This window comes from Diceros bicornis, chromosome 5, assembly GCF_020826845.1.
Source record: "Diceros bicornis minor isolate mBicDic1 chromosome 5, mDicBic1.mat.cur, whole genome shotgun sequence".
In the NCBI taxonomy this organism is placed as follows: domain Eukaryota; kingdom Metazoa; phylum Chordata; class Mammalia; order Perissodactyla; family Rhinocerotidae; genus Diceros; species Diceros bicornis.
The window spans coordinates 44,494,106-44,516,710 of NC_080744.1; the positions used below are offsets into that span (position 1 = coordinate 44,494,106).

At 40.4% G+C, this 22,605-nt stretch overlaps 1 long non-coding RNA gene across 1 annotated transcript in view; it reads right to left on the bottom strand.

The window, feature by feature from the left end:
* Positions 1–1,564: 1,564 nt before the first annotated feature.
* The window catches only part of LOC131406053 (uncharacterized), a 31,253-nt gene continuing 10,212 nt past the window's right edge, over positions 1,565–22,605 (bottom strand). Inside the window, exon 3 of the long non-coding RNA XR_009220050.1 lies at positions 1,565–3,872. This is a non-coding gene — a long non-coding RNA (uncharacterized LOC131406053). The remainder of the gene's footprint in view (positions 3,873–22,605) is intronic.

Genomic DNA, 22,605 nt, shown 5'->3' on the forward strand with positions numbered 1-22,605 from the left:
GATAGCAGAGTGCTAGGGAGACAGATAATCATCCTACAAAGCTCTCTCTGGGAAGTAGTATCCCAGCCGCTGGGCTGGGGTCAGGGGTAAAAATTTCCCATCCCACAGAGGAGGAAAGATCATCAAGAGTAGGTCAGAGGGGCTGGCCTGGTGGCATAGCAGTTAAGTTCCTGCACTCTGCTTCGGTGACGCCAGAGTTCACAGATTCAGATCCCGGGCGTGGACCTACGCACCGCTTATCAAAGCCATGCTGTGGTGTGTCCCATATAAAGTAGAGGAAGATGGGCACGGATGTTAGCCCAGGGCCAATCTTCCGTAGCAAAAAAGAGGAGGATTGGCAACAGATGTTAGCTCAGGGCTAATCTTCCTCAAAAAAAAAAAAAGAAAGAAAGAAAAAAAGAGTAGATAAATCCCTGAGTCCAGGGACCTGGAAAAAGCAGGGCTCTAGTCCTAGAAGGGCAGGAGCTGGGCAGGAGGTAAGCTGTATCTTGGAGGGATCTGACTGCTGGCATTGCTCCAGGGGCACCAGTCAGTCTGGATCTGATCAGTGGATAAAGAACAATGTTGAGACCTGCAGGTGTGGCTGGGCCATTGACCCCAGGGCTGTAATGGTGATGTGACTGTAAATCAGTGTGCAAGGCCTGGTGGAGAAAGAAGGTATGGCTGTGGACATACTTTCAGTCTCCCTCAGGATTGGCAAAGAACACAACCAAGAGGGGAGACTACAAGTGGGGGGAAATCAGTGGTCCAGCTGTGAGAAAATGGGAATCCAGAGACAGAGGAAACAAGATGGAGGCAGCACTGCCAGCCCATGTCTACCCGACCTCTAGTCTCCAGTCGGACACCTGTGACTCTGTGAGGCCTGTGTGTTGTGGTCCCCTGGACAAGAATGACCTCTCTATTCTTCTCCACTAAGAACCGCACTTGCTTTGAAGGCCAACCTGAGACTTCACACACATCATGCGCTGACCTTCCTTGCTTCTCCTCCTCTTTGAGGGAGCGCTACTGAGTACCTGGCAGTGACTTAGAAAGGATGCAGGTGAGGGAACAGCTGGTGGCTCCACAGCAGATGCCAAACACTCTTGAGTTTATTGATCATCCTGGAACCTCCCTTTCTTTATTCCGCCATAAAACCCAGAGCAACATCTTCAATAATGTGAGTCAGTCCTCCTCCATCTTCACATTCTTTGCAATCTGTAGGTTGTCTTTATGCTACTTTTTGTACATTTCAAGCTAGAAGTTAATTTTAGCCTAATAGTACCTGTGTAAAAATATTGGGGAGAGGAGGGTGCAATTGGAAGAACACATAATGTCATTTGCCTTGGACTTGAATCTCGGAAACGGCCTTAGCTAGATCTTTGTACATCAGGCACATGGTAGGAACTCCAAAATCCTTGTTATTGAGTAGATGGATAAAAGAATTCTTGTTAATATTCTGAGTTTGTAGTGGGCTGTCTAATGTCTAAGGGCTCTGTTGAACATGAGAAGAATCAGTGTATTGGGATAATACATTTACATAATGAGATTTAAAAAATGCTTAGTACATCTTCAAGCAAAAATCATCTTTTTCTTGGATGCTGTGTCATTGTCCCCATGCTTCAACATAAAGGAAGAAGCAGAAGGGAAAAGATTCAAGGCTCTGACCTGGAATGGAATCAGGAGAATGGGAGCCCTTAGGTGAGGCACATTGGAAGCATCAAAATGTATATTTTTAATTTCCCAAATCCTTAGACAGTTTGCCACATGTATCATGCCAGCTTATATAAAGCTCATGTCCCGTACCACAAAGGGCAGATGATGCTGAGCACATCCGCTAACTTCACAGTGACAAAAATGAAAAGTGACGGCAGCTTCCTGAGAGCTTTGTGAACTGACACATTAAAACCTGTCTATTGGCAACAACTGAAGGGGTGGTGGCGGTAAGCAATCTGAGTGTGATGTTTTGCGAGCAGCAGTTTTAGCAGCCTGCTTCTCAAAAGCAGAATGTGCTAAAAATGCCCATGCCTGAGGTTTACCTCAAAGAGTCAAACCTGAGGTCATGAAGAAAAACTTTCAAAAAAGTTAGATAACTTCTGCAATATCAGCAATTTAACCTTCTAGCCTTAGAACTATCAATGAACACTTGGGGTTCAATAAAGTGATGACATAAAGAAAAACACATCTATTGTTTTTAATGAACTATGGTCAGCCTGGGGTGGATATCTGTCAGTCAACAGGTCAGAAATGATATTGGCTCCTGCTCTCCAAGGGAAAGATTTGAGAATTTTATGAGATACAGAGATGCTGTTTGATGTATAATGAATTCAGATGGGAATTAAACCAGGGTATGAGTTGAAATCTGTTGTTTAAGCCTAGCTGAACTCTCTTTTGCTGATTCTCATAATTATGGTCCTAATGGTTTCTGTTTTCTTTTCACCTCCTAAAGTACAGATTTATTGGCATGTTCCATTACTGTCAGAGGTGAGGGCTTTGAGTTAACCAATATTGTTGCCTTCTACACATGCTGTGAGATTTGGGGAGTTACATAGAAATGAACTAGTCATGATTTCCCCCTAAGTCTTTTTATGTATGTGCTCTAATTTAGTGTGGTTTTCCAGAAATAATAGTTTAGAATCATTTTTGTGTTCCAGAAGGGTAATGATGTACCCTAATGAAAGACTCCAATGTCTCCCATGAAATTACTAAATCATTGACAATGGAGATATTTGTGCCTGAGAATACATAATATGTTAATTAATCTAGTCAATAAATATCTAGTCATTAAGACAGGCATAATGAAATCTCCATGTTTTAAATCCCTAGACACATCTGTGCAAAACCAGAATATATAAACATCATCTTAAATGCTCATCAGCAAACACCAAACACCCACATATGTGAAGGCAAGGTGAATCAAGTTCCATTAGTGAGCAAAGACGTCAACAACAAAAAGTCTACAAAAAGTGTTTGTGGAAGGAGAGTAGTTAAGCCAAAGAATAGCCTAATTTCCCTGATCCAGGCAATTCCAGGTGGATTCATCTTGACCTTCGCTGAGGAAATTCCAGCTAATACCAGCAGTCACATTTTCATCATCTTTTTTTGCAGCAGCCATTGGTCATGCCTATTAATCAATGACATTGGGCTTGGCCAGAGCTGCTGGCGTGGAAATCCCTCTCTTATGTGAGACACAGTAAGCACTCACAAGACTTGCAACATGATTTGAAGAAGATCATTGGTCTTCCACTCTCTTGTTACCCTTCAATCTCACAGCTTCTTGCTTCTCTCTCGAAAATATTCCGAATGAATCAGGATAGTCCTATATGCAAGTGTACACAAAGGCATAGAGCATCACAATCTCCTGGTAGTGTTGTAAAAAAGAAACAGATCCAAGTAAATTTCCAGGCTAATAGTACTTTGACCCTTGTCTTCTGCAAGCAGTCCACATCTGGATCACTTGTAGCTGGACCTGGGCAGCCAGCTGTGAATGGAAGAGGCTTAGAAATTCACTCTAAATCTGCCTTCTTGAGGGGGTGTATTAATGTAATCTCTTATCTTAGCCATGGGATCCTTTCATTGCACAAAACAGAACTCCACTCAAAATAGGTTATGCCAAGCAGGCAATTTCATTGACAGCAGCCTCTCCCAGGGACTGAGAGGTGAAGGTCTAGAACTGAGGCTGCTTGTCTGTCTCTAAATGGATCCCATGGACTTTGACTTCTCCACTCTTCTCTTTGTAGACTGAGAAGCTTCTCTGCTTCTCCAAACCTTCAGCTTGCAGGAGATTTTGCTTGGCCCCAAGTCCACATGATTTCAGTCCATATTTCCTCCATTACATAACTCTGAGCTCCTCTAGTTGTGTCCACACACCAGTCTGTGAAAAGATTTTTACCACTCTGTAAAAGAAGAAGTACAGAAATTGAGAGTAAATGTTTAGAAACTTTCATAGCAATTTGATCTAGCCCCACCATCCAAGTGGGCCGTGATGAGTGGACCTGTCTTTTTGAATAGAATAGAGACCAGTGTGGTTGTTACTAAATTCAGGTGGTGAGTTGCATGAGACACACATCATATACAGCAAGGCTGTGGTACAATATGTGATAGTTTAAGGTTATTTTGTCAACTGTCACCCCAAAATGTATAAAATCCAGAATTTATTTCATTCACCAAAAGAAAATTTAAATTTCTTTGTAACTTTATAGGTTAAAGTTTTGGGAACCAGCTATTGAATCAAATTGATGATAAATTTTGGATATACATTACCACCTACTCCACTTTGGATAAAAGTTAATATCCTGAGCTCGTGGAAATTGCCTTAAAATATCTTCTTCCATTTCCATCAATCTACTTCTGTAAGGTTAGTTTCTCTACTGTAAGTGATTTTAAAAGAAAACACAGAAGCAGTTTAGACACTTGTTATCCTCCTTAAATAGTCATCATCAGTACAACATAGATTAGTCAACAAGCAAGAAGTAAGCTCTTTGCTGCATTAAAAACTTTAAATGTTGATATACATCATGTTCATTCAAAACAGGTATGCACTAGGGAGAATTACTATTACAACCGTAACTTTTTGTTTGGCTATGATTATGGAACAACTAGAAGTTACAAGTGTAATAGTGATTCTGTATATTAATTACCTATACATATACTTCCTTTTTTTTTTTTTTTTGAGGAAGATCAGCCCTGAGCTAACATTCATGGTAATCCTCCTCTTTTTGCTGAGGAAGACCGGCTCTGAGCTAACATCTATTGCCAATCCTCCTCCTTTTTTTCCCGCAAAGCCCCAGTAGATAGTTGTATGTCATAGTTGCACATCCTTCTAGTTGCTGTATGTGGGACGCGGCCTCAGCATGGCCGGACAAGCGGTGTGTCGGTGCGCGCCCGGGATGCGAACCTGGGCCGCCAGTAGCGGAGCGCGTGCACTTAACCGCTAAGCCACGGGGCCGGCCCTACATATACTTCCAATGAACAATGTGCACAGTTTTTATGATTCTTTTCTTTTTTCCCATAGGTCCTGTTATGTTTAAATTTATTGAAAAGTAATTTTGTCTGCTAAATCTAATAATACAGATTTAGATCTTATAGTTTGTATATCCTTTCATCAATTCAATTTTTTGAGAATTCATTTTTTACTGTATTTTACAGCAATATTGGTCCATGGAGCTTTGGAAATTAAGGAAAATGATGTGATCCTTCCCCATAAACGGCCTGAAAGGCACTGCTCTAACTCAGTTTCTCAGGGCACCAATTCAAGATCCTTGGGAGTGGACCTTAATTCACCTTGGACAAAGTGTTCCCCATGAGCTCGAAATGCTGTGGTAAGGAGCGGGAGGCAGTGGCCATCGAGTTGACACAGGGCTACGCTTTCCAGAGGCTGGTGTCAACTTGATGGGCAAGTCCATAGCAATATTCTTGATCTATTTTTATTAACTTCACTCTCTCATTATTCTTATTTAACATGATGAAACAAAATTATCAATAGGCTGATCACCAATTTCAAAACCGTGGTCCCTGTAGCTTGGCTTCCCTTGGCCTGATTACTGGGAAGGATATCTTCAGCTCTACAGAAAAGTGCAAACGCAAGCACGTGTAGAATGGATGGAAGAAATGGTGTAAGTGATCTCTGAAGATGTCTAGAGAGCTTAAAAAGTGTATATACATTATCCCCCCTGCCATACATAGAGAATGTGAGGGTAGGTCTCAATAAGAAGGGACAGTGCTCAAAAAGCAAGTTAATCACTTAGGAAACATGTATTTAATACCTATTATGTACCATGCTTGGTGCTATGTTCTGTGTGTTTTTAAAAAAAAAATGGAAAAAGAAAAAATAATGGTTTTGCTCTCTTGAAGGAGCTCAAAATCTACTTAGAGAGAAAATAACGTGGCATGATGAATGCCTAAGGTAGACACGCAGATGCATCACCTAGTTCCCCTTCAAGCAAAGACTTGTTGCCCGGCTGCAATGGGGTCGGCCTCAGCTGCAAAGACCTGCCTTGCCCAAAGTTACACCCTTCCAGAGGCACCCACATCTGGTGGTTGAGTCCGCCTTATAAAATCCCAGCCATTTGGGCCCAATACTGGACACTCTGATGGGCAATACCCTCTCCAGAGTTCCCCACTGAGTTGGCCAAGGCTTTATCAGATCTGCATCACACAGCTTGATTTCTTCCTCTACCCAATCCAACTTCCTCCATCTTCCAGTCACAAATGTTAACCCTGAATAAATATGTTGTGCCCCAAACTCTGCGTCAGCGTCTGCTTCCCGAGAATCGAACATGCACAGAACCATTTTAGCCTGACACATAGGGTGTGTAACCAAACGCAAACCAGGGCTTCTCAGAAAAGACTCTCCAGGAAGGAATGACATTTCAGTTGAATCTGGGAGAATGAAGACAAAATTGAGGGAGGGAGCAGAGTAAGGTGACCACATTCCTCCAGGTGCAGGAAATGGACTGTACAAAACCAAGGAGACATATTCTCAGCATAGTGGGCTCTTGTCATTTGAGTCTAAGCTCAACCATCACCTCCACCAGAAGACTTCTCTGACCTTCTAATTTAGAGTAGCCATTGTTATCCCTTCTAATTTAGAGAGTCACTTTCACATCCTTTGGAAATGTTAAGTAGTGCATCTGGAATTGTAGACAGGGAGTAGACCAGAAAGGGCTGAGTAAGTCAGGACTTAATTCTGAGGACCACAGGAAAGCCTTTGGGAGATTGGAATTGCACTTCCTGTACCATCTGAGTTGTGCCTTAGAAATGCATTTGGCAGTTGCATGAAGACATAAATAAAGCGACATGAGGATCAGTTCAGACTCTTTTGCAATGATATAGATTTAAAATGTAGAGCCCAAAGGAAGGTGTGACAGACCATGTAAAGCAATGGTTCTCAAATATTAAAGTGCATTTGAATCACCTGGGGATCTTGTTAAAATGCACATTGTGATACAGGAGGTCTGGGGTGGGATTCAAGACTCTACATTTCCAATAAGGCTCCTAATGATGATAACGCTGCTGGTCTACAGGGACGTTAAGAATCTCTTTGGAAGCTATTAGCCAGTAGGTGATGTGTACTGACCTAACATGGAGAGGCCTACAGACGTTCATAATTTTGTAAGGCATAGCCACCCTCTCTGATACCAAGTGACCGGGATAGATACCCATAATTCTTTGATGCATAGGTAGCTGGAGACTTACCAGTCAAAGGGATGGATGTTTTATCGCAAATGACTGTAGACCTCTCCAAGTCTGGTATTCGGGTATGTGGTTCATTTAACTGTGGCTTCATGTTGCCTGCTATTGACCAGGAATTAGATTATTTAACTACAAATAGATTGAGTCAGCTTTTGGCTTCTATTAGAGCCCTAGATTCATCACAATTTCAGCTGTTGTTAGTTCATGCAAAATGTAGTTTTCACAGGAAAAACCACAACTAGCTAAATTCTTCTCTTGGTTACTATTATGCAACATTATTATTAAAGCCAATTATCAAATAGACCTTCAACTGGCAATTTTGGATGAGTGCATCTGAGCACTTAACGATCCCATTGAAGTCAGCTATAAAACGCACTTTTATTACGGTCACACATGAGTACCTGGACACCAGCCTTATGCAGCATTGCCCAATCTTAGACTAGATGGTTGGTGTCTTTTCCTCTCCCCCTCCTTCACCTTGCCTCACCTCCCTCTGCCCCCATATCCATTAGATATTTGTCACACAGCAGAGTACGGAATTCCTGGCACCTAACATTGAACCTCAATTATTTTGAAATTGAGTTTTTTTCTTCTGTGTTTTTAAATCTAGTTAGAGAAAACTTGGAAAAGCTTCAAATTGTTAATAAATTTTAATCTGGTATAATTTCTTCCTGCATATTTATATATTGCTGCCAAATAAAATGGACATTACCTTTCATACTGATCATCTATAAAATTGCATGGTGCGTTAAAAATTCTTCATTCTATACACACATGCGTGTGTTCACATGTACAGATATGGCTACAATAGAATTTTGATTCACACACAGCAAAATATTTTAACTTTAAAAATAAGATTTTTTAAACTGGGGATTTTGGGGGGAGGATCAATATATTTATATGCAATTATGCAGTTATCATTTAGATTTAATTTTTTGATTGTTTCTTTGGAAAAAATGAAAAGTACTGTCTTGCTGTTCTCAGTTCACATATGGTTACACACAATCTGTAAAGAATAAATACTTACAAATACTGTGATGTGCCACTGGGACTGTCAATTTCACACAGGGAGCAGGAAGGACAAGAAATATTAATTATAAGGTTGTGATTCAATTTGGAAGACTCTAAGGGTATTGTCTAAATTTAGAATGAATGTGCCATAGAGGGTTAGTAATCTGCCCCTCACTGCTAGTCATTTCCGCTTGTATCCTGAACTTGGTTTAATTAAGATTGAAACCTGTGAACTGAACAACACGTAACATTGTTAAAAGAGCAAATTGGAAGGATCACAGGGTTTTAGAATGAAATTAGAAATTCTATATAAGGCTGATAGGTATTTCTGAGGCAGAAATAATAGTACAAATGGATAAATGTGTACGAAACTGCCTTGAAAAGTATAAAGTACTATAAATGTAGGGGATTATAACTACTATTATTTAAAAGAATGCTGTGAGAGGGAGAGAGACCTCTTGGTGGGAGAATTATAAATCTCCAGGCTGGGAAAATAAAATAAGTGCATAGCTCTGGCAGAGGAAACAATACAAATGTGGAAGGCAAACAGCAGCCAAGTAAAACTCGCTCGCATATCCGTTGCTGGGGTGTTTTCGTGTACACCAGTTGGATGTTATAGGCCTCTGGAGCTAAGCCATGCTGTGGTTATCACCAGGGGATTTTTCATTCTCACAAAGTATTTCCAGAAGACCCACGAACAAGGGCCCAGAGTGCTCTAATAACATTATTGCAATCAGCTGGGAGTTGCATACTGTAACTAGTGGTGGACTTAGTATGGGGTTAATAAAGCTGAAGTTTCAAGTCTCCTCACTTGCATGGGCCCCCATGAATGCTGGGAGTTGTGGGAGCTATAGAATGTTCTAGGCGGCAAGTGGAAGGCAGGTGGCATTCAGGAACCACTTCTGGGTAAGCATTTCTGGTAAATTGCCTGAAGAGATCACGGAAGAAAGGGTCCTGAACTGCCAGAGCTCCAGGCGTTTGTTGTGATTTCTTTTCTCGCTCTAAACAGATACGTGCATCCATACTTATTTTCATATTTGAAACAAAGATGAGGCATCTGACTTGACTTCTTTCCTTTGATTCATATATTTCCACATAACATGAAATTTAGCAAAAGCTGACCTGTTTCAGCTTTTCAACAGAAACACTAAAATGCCCACAAGTGTAATTTATCAATCAGTCAACAAATCCTTATAGAGTAAATTCAATAGTCAATAGACCATTTAGGATGGTCTAGACGTTTAGCTCACAGACATGGTACAATATCCTAGGCAGCACATCACTCTGATGTCACTGCAGGGCTTGCCTTGTTTGCCACATGCTCAGTGAAGGTGTGCTCATTTCTCTCCATTTCTCTTCACATATTAAACATCTACCTATTTTCAAAGCCATGCTATCAGTGTGTTGTAGATATTATTTTACGACAACCGTAAAAGATAGGTATTAATACCGCCCTCATTTTAGAGAATTCAAAGGAAGCCACACAAGTGGTAAGTGGTTTGGTCTAGATTCAAGACAGGAGGTCTGCCTCCAGAGCCAGAACACTTAACCACTGGTTGCACTGCCTCAGTGAATCAAAACCCTCATCACCTCCTGCTGGCTTCCTTTCTCCAGTGCATCTGCTTCAATCCGTCTGTTAAATCAGTGGTTCTCAACTAGGGGCAATTTTTTACTCCACCAGACATTTAGCAATGTTGGAGACATTTTTGATAGTCACGGTTGGGGTGATGACACTGCATCTAGAGGGTAGAGGCCAGGGATGCTGCTAACCATCCTACAATGCACAAGACAAGCCCCCATGAGGAAGAATTATCCAGCCCCAAATATCAATAGTAGCAGTGCTGAGAAACCCTGTGTTAAATCAATACCAAATAATCCACCTCAAACACATCATCTCTCTTTAGTGACTCATTCCTTTCAAGATCAAATTCATAAGTTCTGGACTTGAATTCTCTGCCTTCCATAAGATGTCTTTTTTTATTTTTCCACTTTTATATTTTTAATTCTACTACCACCATCTCCACCCCAACATAGCCTGTAGTAGTTACACTGAACTGAGAGACCGAAAATGTGGGCTTTGCTCCTGGTTCTATTATGAATCGGCTCTGTAACCACTGGCACATCATATAGCCTCTCTAGGCCTCAGTCTCCTCATCTGTGAAATGACAGGATTGGGCTATCTGATCCCTTGGACCCCTTCCAACAGAGCCGCTTGCTCTGCTTTCCCTCAACAGGAAGAGGCATTCCAAGCAGGAAGGCCCATCTCTGCCTAGTGCCTGATTGATAACTAGGCTTGTTACTAGGGCAACTGGAAACAGAAGTACACCAGAGGCAGAGACTAAGGCTGCAGGCAGGACAGGAGGCAAGGGATCGAGAGCCACAGGGATGAGGAGAATGTGAACTAAAGCAAGACAAAAAATTTCACAGTGTAGGTCATGAGCAAAGAAGGAATGAGTAAAATAGGAACAATGGAGGCTCATTGTCATCAGGTGTTAGACACCTGCACTGCCTGACATGTGTCAGGATGGTAAGTGGACTCCGTGGGGTCTGCGCTGCACCTGGAACTGTCCAAGTTGACAAGGATGGGGGAGCCAGTTCTCAGATGTACTGGGATGTGATGAGTAACAATGACAGGAAGTTGGTTTAGTGATCAAAACACTCACTGACACCTCCATCAGAGGCCGACTCAGTGGACCTACGCAGCTGTAAACCCTGGCCCCACTCACTGTCCAGATCTATGTTGTCTTATCCTGTCAGAGACTCCCTTATGAGCCCCCATGAATGGGAGCCTCCACGTTGGCTTCTGGCCACTTCCCTTCTACTACTCAAGGATGAAGAAATTCTTCTCTTTTCTTCTTTGAGCAACTAGATTGTAATACTCTGAACAACTAGGGTTTTTTTTGTCTGCTTTTCTGTGTGAGTGAAACAATGCCAAATGTATAGAAAGATTGCAAGAACAGTACAAGAACGTTTTTTCTGAACCATTGAAGAGTAACTTGTTAACATGATGCCCCATCACTCCTAAATGCTTTGGTGTATAATTCCTACAAATAAGGACTTTCTCCTGTATAACTCAATACAACCATCAAAACTGGGAAAGTACCATTGATACGGTGTTACCGTCTAATTCTCAGATCCATTCAAGTCTCACCTGCTGTCACAATGATGTCCTTTATAGCAAAATAAACCAGTCTGAAATCACAAGTTGCATTTCATTATCATGTCTCTTTAGTGTGCTTTAATTTGAAAGAACTTTACAGTCTTTCATGACCTAGAAATTTTTTAATTACAGACCAGTTATTTTGTAGACTGTCCCTCAGTTTGGGGTTGTCAGATGATTCTGCATGATTAGGTTCTGATTATGCATCTTTGGCAGAAATGCCACTGAAGTAATGCTGTGTTCTTTTCACTGCATCCTATTACGTGGCACATGAGTTCAATTTGTCCCATCACTGGTGATGTTAACTTTGATCAGTTAAGGTGGTGCCTGCCAGCTTCTCCACTGTAAAATTATCCTTTTTTCCTTTGTAAATGATAGGTGTTTTTTTTGTGTGTGTGAGGAAGATCAGCCCTATGCTAACATCCATGCTAATCCTCCTCATTTTGCTGAGGAAGACCGGCTCTGAGCTAACATCTATTGCCAATCCTGCTCCTTTTTTTTTCCCCCAAAGCCCCAGTAGATAGTTGTATGTCATAGTTGCACATCCTTCTAGCTGCTGCATGTGGGACATGGCCTCAGCATGGCTGGAGAAGCGGTGTGTGGGTGCGTGCCCGGGATCCGAACCTGGGCCGCCAGTAGCAGAGCGCGGGCACTTAACTGCTAAGCCACGGGGCCGGCCCTAATAGGTGTTTTGTAGGGAGGTACTTTGAGACTTGATAAATAGTCCATTCCTTATCAGACTTTCAATCTATTCATTTGCTTATTAACATCAGCATGGACTCATAGGTACCTATTCTATTCAATGGCTTCCAATCCATTACAATCATTATTTATTTTGATGCTCACATTGTCCCAGATTTGGTCATTGGGAGCCCTTCAGACTAGTTTCTGTGACTTTGACATGTCCCATCATGCATTGGGCACGTCATTACTTTCTGGCACAATGCAATGTTCCAGGGTTACTTGTATTTCCTCTGCCCCATCTCTGGGGCTTCTCCAGGGATCCTTCTGAATGGAGAATGGCATTTAGTTACCAAGATCTAGACATGTGATGTGTTTATTGCTATTGGGGTGTCACTGCTCCCAGACTTTCTCCATGGATAGAGCTGGAGAATATATGCATGTCACACAGACATTTACATCCATATTTGTTTATCCGTCTATCTTTTCTCCCTACCTACCTATCAAAAACTATGACTTCACATCAATATCTCCAATTCCAATCTAATGCCATAGAGTTCATTCTAGTTTTCTCCCTTTTCATATTTGTAAATCCCTTCCCTGACAATGAGAAATCTTGCTCCCATTATTTTAAAAAATTTACTTATTTGCTCGATACCCCTGTATGTATCCAATATCCTGTTGCTGCTGGGTTTATTCTCCCCTGCTGCATGGGTACCCTCTTTATCCCATTCAGGGTCTGACACTACACACTAGGCTGCCCACCTTCTCCCTGCACAGACACCTACACTCAGACAGATGTCTTCCTCATCTATCTCAGGCTCCAACAACCCCACATCAGGCCACTGCCATCACCGCTGCCCTGCATGGATGCTCTTCTCACTCTGTTTGGGCTCCAACACCCTGCACTGCCTCCTCCTGTCCCAGCCCCACACACACAGGGACAACGTCCTCACCCGCCTCAGGCTCTGATATCCTCTGCCACACAACTCCCATCTGTATGCCTTCCTCACCACACTGAGGCTCTGATACCCTGGGCAGGCATCTCCCTAGACCGACACACTCTTTATCGTGCTGTGGCTTTGATGGCTTGCACCAGACTAGTGCTGCCGCTACCCTCCCATTAGATGCCCTCTTCATCCCATGGGGCTCTAATGCCACACGAGGGGCCCTCATATCCTGTGGATGCTTATCTTGCTCTGCCCACATAATGGCTTTTGGACTGAATTGTTTGGGAAGGGAAGGGATGTGCAGGGAAAAGGCAGAGAGAAAAAAGGAAGGGAGGCAAAAAGGAAGTGAATCACTGCTCCTTTTATTAGCTATAAAAAGGGTTTCTATATGCACTCCTGGGTCAGTCACTGTTCAGGGTAAAAAGCAAACCACTCCAAGAATTTTCAGCAGTAGGCATTTACTTTAGGTCAGTGGAAGCTTACATGTTCACTGGAGGAAGAAGCAGCAGGTTCTAGGCTGAATCTTTGGGAATGACTTCTGGAAAAATGCAGGACTAAGGCTGCTGGTAGAACCATGCTGGTTGGAGCCCAGAACTGCAGCCCCTTCCACAGCAGCCTCTGGACATCTTAAAACCAAGAAAGGACACCTAAATGTGTTACCCCCGTATCAGGGAGTCCAAGTGAGAGAGCTGCTGCTGCCACTATTGTTTCTCTACGTCCAGGAAGCTGGAGAATAAATTCCAGAAATTGCCGCAGAAAAACTACAATCTTCATAACCAGTGGCAACAACCTGAAGCTGATCCCGTGTTTCTCACTTCTGTTTTCTAAGTCGCACAAGTGCATCTCATTGGAGGAAACTGATTCATCCAGGGCTCTAGCTTCAAAAGGTTCTAGTAGATGTTTTTGGTTCTTGTGGATGTGTTTTGTTTTTTCCTTAGAGTTTGTTTTTTAGAATTCCAGTCTCTGCAGATAGAAGGCGGGTGAAATGGAGATCGAGTGGTCAACTCCAGGAGCTCCCCTCGCCCTGGCCTTCCTTCCTGTGGTTATATCGGGTCATTTATCATGTTAGGGGATCTAGGTTATGCAGTAAACCTAATGAAATATTAGCATTTTAATACACAAATTATTCAAATCTTTTCATGGATGTTCCCAATATACACATTATTTAATTTCTTAAGTCAATATCTATATTTTCTTTTAAAGTCAAACAGAAAATATTACCTGTGAGAAACTCCAAACCCAGACGTGGCCACCATGGTATAGCCTGTGCCCATTCCAGTTCTCCATACCTGGAACTCCTAGGCACCCAGCCTCCTAATACATCTCCTGACCAGTGGCCTTCAGTTCCCACTTCTTTTCTTATCATCAGGTTTTCCTTTTCTTTTTTTCTTTCCACCCTCTTAAACTCTTCTTCCATTGATTTTCTTTTATATTTTCAAAGTACACACCCACAGATATGAATGAGATTTTACTTTATTGCTTCTTCTCCACCTTTTATGACTCACTGTTGTTATGAAAGCATGGGTCCATTTACATTTAACAAGCTGAGATTGACTTTGCTGAAGGCAGTCAAGTGAGTTGTTATCCACAACAACATTTAGTCTCAGCAGGCCTGGGGTGGAAGATGCTGTCAGTGCTCCCCCCTGATATCATCAGATCCCTCTACCATTATGTGCCTTCCAGTGTGTTTTTACTTCCAGTAGCCAACACCTGCATCTTTTTGTCAGACGCCTGCCCTTAGGCTGCAGAAACCCACTTTGCCTGTAGGCGTGGCTGGTGGAGAGTCAGCAGTGCCTGGAAAAGTGCCTGAGCACCTTAAATAATGACTGAGGATGTGGAGGAGTAAATAAGTACTCCAGTTCCCTAGACCCCTGATGGGGTGACTTCAAGGTATGATTCCAGAGCAATCCTGCAAGTCTATGCCATAGTTACCTTCCATTTGACTTTGCTTGATACCTCACACTTGTTTTGTCTCTTTCCCATCCCAGGCCCACTTTCCTGCTGTTCTGGTGTATTTTTTTTTCCTGAGGAAGAATCACCCTGAGCTAACATTCTCTGCCAATCTTCGCCTTTTTTTTTTTTCACTGAGGAAGATTGGCTCTTGGCTAACATCTGTGCCCACCTTCTTCCATTTTATATGGGATGCCGCCACAACACGGTTTGATGAGCAATGTGTAGCTCCACACCCAGGATCTGAACCCATGAACCCCTGGCCACCGAAGCAGAGCACGTGAACCCAACCAGTACACCACCTGGCTGGCCCCCCCAATCTTCCTCTTTTTGTATGTGAGCCACCACCACAGCATGGCCACTGACAGATGAGTGGTGTAGGTCTGTGCCCAGAAACCAAACCCAGGCCTCCAAAGCAGAGCGTACCTAACTTAACCACTAGGCCACCAGGGCTGGCCTTCTGCTGTCTTTTTTTGGAAACACTTCCTAATAAATCACTTCCTCATGAATCCTCAGGGGCTGATTCTGGAGAACCCAACCCAAGACACATGGAGAGATTGAATCCAGTCTTTTGGGTCCCTTCTAAAAAGGGCATAAAGCATAAATACTTCTGCTAATGCCTCTATTCCTATCAGCATAGGCTTATTTAAGTTACTATTTCTATTTGGAGGACCTTTTTATCATCCATTGAAACTATTATCAACACTTGAAAAGTGATAAGAGAGGCTAACAAGATTCTCAATTTGCACATGATTTTCTAAAAGAAAAAAAAATCTTAGTTTCTAACTAGCTGATAAAGATGAAAAACCTTCAGTTTCTCTAGAAATAAAACAAGACAAGCCATTTCTTACTTATCCAATTAGGAAAGATTTTTAAAACTATCTTATTCAGTCCTGGCAAAAGTGAGGTAAGATATATTCATATGCTGCTGGTGGGTGTGTAAATTGGTACCACCCTCTGGAAAAGCAATTTGTCAAAATATGTCAAGAGTCTTACAAATGTTCCAGCCCTTTGGCTCAGTTCACACACCCTCAGGAATCCATCCTAAGGAAAATAATTCGAAATTTTAGATAAAGATTTATGCACAAAGATGCTTATCATCCTGTGGTGGAAATAAGTTAAGTGTTCCAGAAAGTGCCGTGATTGAATAAAGGAATGAATAGTTATTTGATGGAAGAATTCTATGCAGCTGTTAAAAGTTATGAGGAACTTTTAATAATATGATAGATTTTAACAATACCACCGCCCCCAGGGAGCGGCTCTAGCTCGGTCCCAGAGGGGAGGTCTCACCCACCAAATACAATGGCTGGTGCAACCTAGGAGCAGATGGTGGCTGAGCTCCAAGTCTGGGCAAACCAAATGAGCTCCCAGCTGCTGTGAATGCCCATAGTACTGCTGCAGCCACAAAGGGGGGAGCACAACTCTGAGGGACTGTGGGAGCAGGCAGCAGCAGCCCTGAGCCCCCCATGTGACTGCTTCCCCATTTGATGGGAGACCCCACAGGGCCACTGCGATCCCAAGGAGTGGCCCAGGCTTGGACAGACACAGCTGACAGGGATCGCAGCAGCAGGCTCAGAATATACAGCTCCTGCCTCACCTCCCCCCAAGTGGTGGCAGGTGGAACCTGTGTCCAGATACTGTCACTATGCACTGGCACAAATCCACTCCATCAAATGGTATAAAGAAATATATTAATACTCCAGACCAGAAAGAAAATGACAAATGCCCAGAAATCAATCCTGAAGGCATGGAAATCTACAACCTAAATGACAGAGAATTCAAGACAGCCATCATATGAAAACTCAACAAGTTACAAGAGAATTCTGAAGATAGTTCAATGAAATCAGGAACCAAATTACTGAATAGAGGGAATTCTTCACAAAAGAGATAGAAACTATAAAGAAGAACCAATCAGAACTGTTGGAGATGAAAAACACAATGGATGAGATAAAGAAAAATCTAGAGTCTTTAAATAACAGAGCTGACAATATGGAGGATAGAATTAGCAATCTAGAGGGTAGGAATACAGAATTGCTTCAGATGGAAGAGAGAGAACTTAAACTAAAAAGAAATGAAGAAATTCTACTAGAAATATCTGACTCAATTAGAAAATGCAAAATAAGGATTATAGATATTCCAGAGGGAGAACAGAGGGAAAAAGGAGCAGAGAACTTGTTCAAAGAAATAATAACAGAACTTCTGAAACATAGAGAAGGAGCTGGAATTACATGTAAAAGAAGCCAACATCAATGTAAAAACGCTTTCTCCAAGGCATATATTAGTAAAGCTGGCAAAAGTCAATGACAAAGAAAAAATATCAAGGGCAGCAAGACACAAGAAAATAACCTACAAAGAAACTGCAATCAGGCTTTCAGTGGATTTCTCAGCAGAAAGCTTACAGGCTAGGAGAGAGTGAAATGATATATTCAAAACTTTTAAAGACAAAAACTTTCAGCCAAGAATAACATATCCAGTGAAAATATCCTTCAGATATGATAGAGAAATAAAAACTTTCCAAGATAAATAAAAGCTGAAGGAGTTCATTGCCACAAGACCCCCTCCTACGAGATTTGATCAAGAAGGCCCTCATACCTGGAAAAAAAGAAGAAAGCATTTACAAAGCCTTGAGCAAGGAGATAAACAGGCAGACAAAATCAGAAAATTGCAACTCTCTATCAGAACAGATTAGCAAACACTTAATTATAATTCTAAATATAAAGGGAAGGAAAACATTGAAAATAAATATCATCACTTCATTTTGACCACAAATTCACAACACATAACAGAATAAGCTGTGATAACAACGTCTTAGAAGGGGAAGAGGAAAGAGATGAAACCTGCTTAGACTAGGAGAACAAGAGGCTATCAAGGAGTGGACTATCTCATTTATGAGATCTTTTATACATACCTCACGGTAACCACTAAACAAAAGATCAAAACAAAGACACAAATGATAAATAAAGAGACAACTGATAAAACCATCATAGAGAGCCACCAAACTGAATTGGCAGTCCAAAATATATGGGACAAGAAACAAGAGAAATAAATAACAACGGAAAAACAAGTGAAAAAATGGCAGCATTAAGCCCTCATATATCAATAATCACTCTAAATGTAAATGGATTGAATTGTCCAATCAAAAGACACAGAGTGGCTGGATGGATTAAAAAACAAGACCCAACAATTTGCTGCCTCTAGGAAATACATCTCAACTTTAAAGACAAACACAGGCTTGGAGTGAAGGGATGGAAGATGATACTCCAAGTTAATGGCAAACAAAAGAAAGCAAGTGTTGTCATACTTATGTCAGACAAAGTATACTTCAAGTTAAAAAATCAATGAGAGACATAGAGGGGCAGTATATAATGATAAAAGGGACACTCCACCAAGAGGACATAACACTTATAAATATATATGCACCTAACACAAGAGCACCAAAGTACATAAAGCAACTATTAATTGACCTAAAAGGAGACATTAACAGCAACACAATAATAGTAGGAGACCTTAACACCCCACTGTCATCAATAGATAGATCAACCAGACAGAAAGTCAACAAGGAAATAGTGGAACTAAGTGAAAAACTAGACCAAATGGACTTAATAGATATATGTAGAACCACTCCATCCAAAATCAACAGAATACACATTCTTCTCAAGTGCACGTGGAACATTCTCAAAGATAGACCATATGTTGGGAAACAAGGCAAGCCTCAATAAATTTAAGAAGACTGAAATCATAACAAACATCTTTTCTGAACATAATGCTATGAAACTAGAAATCAACTACAAGAAAAAAGCTGGGAAAGTGACAAACACTTGGAAACTAAACAACATGCTACTGAACAACCAATGGATCATTGAAGAAATTAAAGGAGAAATCAAAGAATATCTGGAGACAAATGAAAACGAAAATACACCATACCATCTCATATAGGATGCAGCAAAAGAGGTCCTAAGAGGGCAATTCATAGCAATACAGGCTGACAAATGTTAACAAACAAGAAAAATCTCAAATAAGCAATCTTAAACTACACTTAACAGAACTAGAAAAAGAAGAACAAACAAAGCCCAAAGTCCACAGAATGAGGGAAATAATAAAAATTAGAGCAGAAATAAATGAAATTGAAATCAAACAGTAGAAAAGATCAATGAAACTAAGAGTTGGTTCTTTGAGAAGATAAAAAAACCTGACAAACCCTTAGCCAGACTCACTAAGAAAAAAAGAGAGAAGGCTCAAATAAAATTAGAAATGAAAGAGAAGAAATTACAATGGATACCATAGAAATACAAAAGATTATAAGAGAATGCTATGAAATACTATTTGCCAACAAATTGGACAATCCAGAAGAAATGGATAAATTCTTAGACTCATACAACCTCTCAAAACTGAACCAAGAAGAAAGAGATTCTGAATAGACCAATCACAAGTAAAGAGATTGAAACAGTAATCAAAAACCTTCCCCAAAATGAAAGTTCAGGACCAGATGGCTTCTCTGGAGAATTCTACCAAACATTCAAAGATTTAGTACCTACCCTCCTCAAACTATTCAGAAAAATTGAAGAAGACGGAACACTTCTTAACACATTTTACAAGGCCAACATCACCCTGATCCCAAAACCAGACAAGGACAACACAAAGTAGGAAAACTACAGGTCAATATCACTGATGAACATAGATGCAAAAATCCTCAACAAAATATTGGCAAACCAAATACAGCAATACATCAAAAGGATCATATACCACGATCAAGTGGGATTTATATCAGGGACACAGGGACGGTTCAACATCCACAAATCAATCAACATGATACACCACATTAACAAAATGAAGAATAAAAACCACGTAATCATCTCAATAGATGCTGAGAAAGCATTTGACAAGATCCAGCATCCATTTATGATAAAAACTCTCAATAAAATGGGTATAGAAGGAAAGTATCTCAACACAATAAAGGCCATATATGACAAACCCACAGCCAACATCATACTCAACAGGGAAAAACTAAAAGCAATCCCTCTGAGAACAGGAACAAGACAAGGGCGCCCACTTTCACCACTCTTATTCAACATAGTACTGGAGGTTTGGGCCAGAGAAATTAGGAAAGAAAAAGAAATAAAAGGTATCCAAATAGGCAAGGAAGAAGTGAAATTCTCACTGTTTGCAGATGATATGATTTTATGTATAACAAACCCTAAAGAATCCATTTGAAAACTATTAGAAATAGTCAATAGTTACAGCAAAGTTGCAGGGTACAAAATCAACTTACAAAAATCAATTGCATTTCTATACTCGAACAATGAACTAAAAGAAAGAGAACTCAAGAATACAGTTCCATTTACAATCGCAACAAAAAGAATAAAATATCTAGGAATAAATTTAACCAAGGAGGTGAAAGACCTATTCAATGAAAACTATAAGAAATTATTGAAAGAAATTGATGATGACATAAAGAAATGGAAAGATATTCCATGCACATGGATTGGAAGAATAAACATACTTAAAGCGTCCATACTACCTAGAGCAATCTACAGATTCAATGCAATCCCAATCAGACTCTCAGTGACATTCTCCACAAAAATAGAACAAGGAATCCTAAAATTCATACGGGGCAACAAAAGACCCTGAATAGCTAAAGCAATCTTGAGAAAAAAGAACAAAGCTGGAGGCATCACAATCCCTGACTTCAAAATATACTACAAAGCTATAGTAATCATAACAGATGGTACTGGCACAAAAACAGACACACCGATCAATGGAATAGAATTGAAAGCCCAGAAATAAAACCATACATCTACAGACAGCTAATCTTCAACAAAGGAGCCACAAACATACAATGGAGAAAGGAAATTCTCTTCAATAAATGGTGTTGGGAAAACTGGACAGCCACAAGCAAAAGATTGAAAGTAGACCATTATCTTTCACCATACACAAAAATTAACTCAAAATGGATCAAAGACTTGAAGGTAAGATGTGAAACCATAAAACTCCTAGAAGAAAATATAGGTAGTACACTCTTTGACATCAGTCTTAGAAGGATTTTTTCGAATGCCGTATCCACTTGGGCAAGGGAAACAAAAGAAAAACTAAACAAATGGGACTTAATTAGACTAGAGAGCTTCTGCAAGGCAAAAAAAACTATGAACAAAATGAAAAGACAACCCACCAACTGGGAGAAAATACTTGAAAATCATATATCCTACAAGGGGTTAATCTCCAAAATATGTAAAGAACTCATACAACTCAACAAAAAAACAAATGACCCAATCAAAAAATGGGCAGAGATATGAACAGACATTTTTTCAATGAAGATATACAGATGGACAACAGGCACATGAAAAGGTGTTCAACATCACTAATCATCAGGGAAATGCAAACCAAAACTACAATGAGATATCACCTTACACCTATTAAAATGGCTCTAATTACCAGGACAAAAAACAACAAATGTTGGAGAGGATGTGGAGAAAAAGGAACCCTCATACACTGCTGGTGGGAATGCAAACTAGTGCAGCCACTATGGAAAAGAATATGGAGATTTCTCAAAAAACTAAAAGTCAAAATACCATATGACCCCGCTTTCCACTACTGGGTATTTATCCAAAGAACTTGAAATCAACAATTCAAAGAGACTTACACACCCCTATGTTCATTGCAGCATTATTGACATTGGAAGCAACCCAAGTGCCCATCGACTGATAAATGGATAAAGAAGTTGTGGTATATATATACGATGGAATACTACTCAGCCATAAAAAAAGACAAAATCACCCCATTCATAACAACATGGACGGAACTTGAGGGTATTATGTTAAGTGAGATAAGCCAGTCAGAGAAAGACAAATGCCGTATGATTTCATTCATATGTGGAAGATTAAAAAATACATGGACAAAGAGAACAGATTAGTGGTTACCAGAGGAGTAGCGGGTTGGGGGGTGGCCATAAGGGGTAAAGGGGCACATATATACAGTGACTGACAAATAATAGTGTACAACTGAAATTTCACAATGTTATAAACTATTACGACACCAATAAAAATAAATAAATAAAAAGTTAAAAGAAAAGAAAAAATAATACAATAAGTTTTAAAAAACAGGTTAATAAGTTACATATACCATCTAGAAACAGTACTTCAACTATGCAAAAATTCACCCTTAGGAAGGAGATATAGCAAAATCCAAAATGAAAACAGCACATATTTCTGTCTGCTTCTAGGGAAGTGCAGATTCTGGATGATTATTTTATTTCTTTTTTCTGTAGTCTTAACATTTTCTGCAATAGGCATATATGTGTTTTCTAATGAAAAAGATTTAAATTATCACAAGTTTTTCACCCTCCAGATGTCTCCAGGACACATACTTTTGAACCATGCTTGGTTTCATATTTTTTTCTTCATCCTCAAAAGACCACTTTTAAGGTCTACTTTAAGAGGAAGCTTTCTTGTAAACAATTCATTGAAAGGCAGGTGATATTCTATATTAAGCTGTAAAGAAATAACTTAGATGTGACTCTGGGTACACAGCCCTCTTTGTATATGAGTCTCTCTTGCTCTTCCTTCATTGTACATTTATGTGGAAAAAAAGTTTGCGGAATTTTAAAAGTATTCCTTCATTCTTAGTGCCTATCCTGTCACAAAAACCATAGGAGATATTATATAAGTCACGCAATCCACTGATTATGGC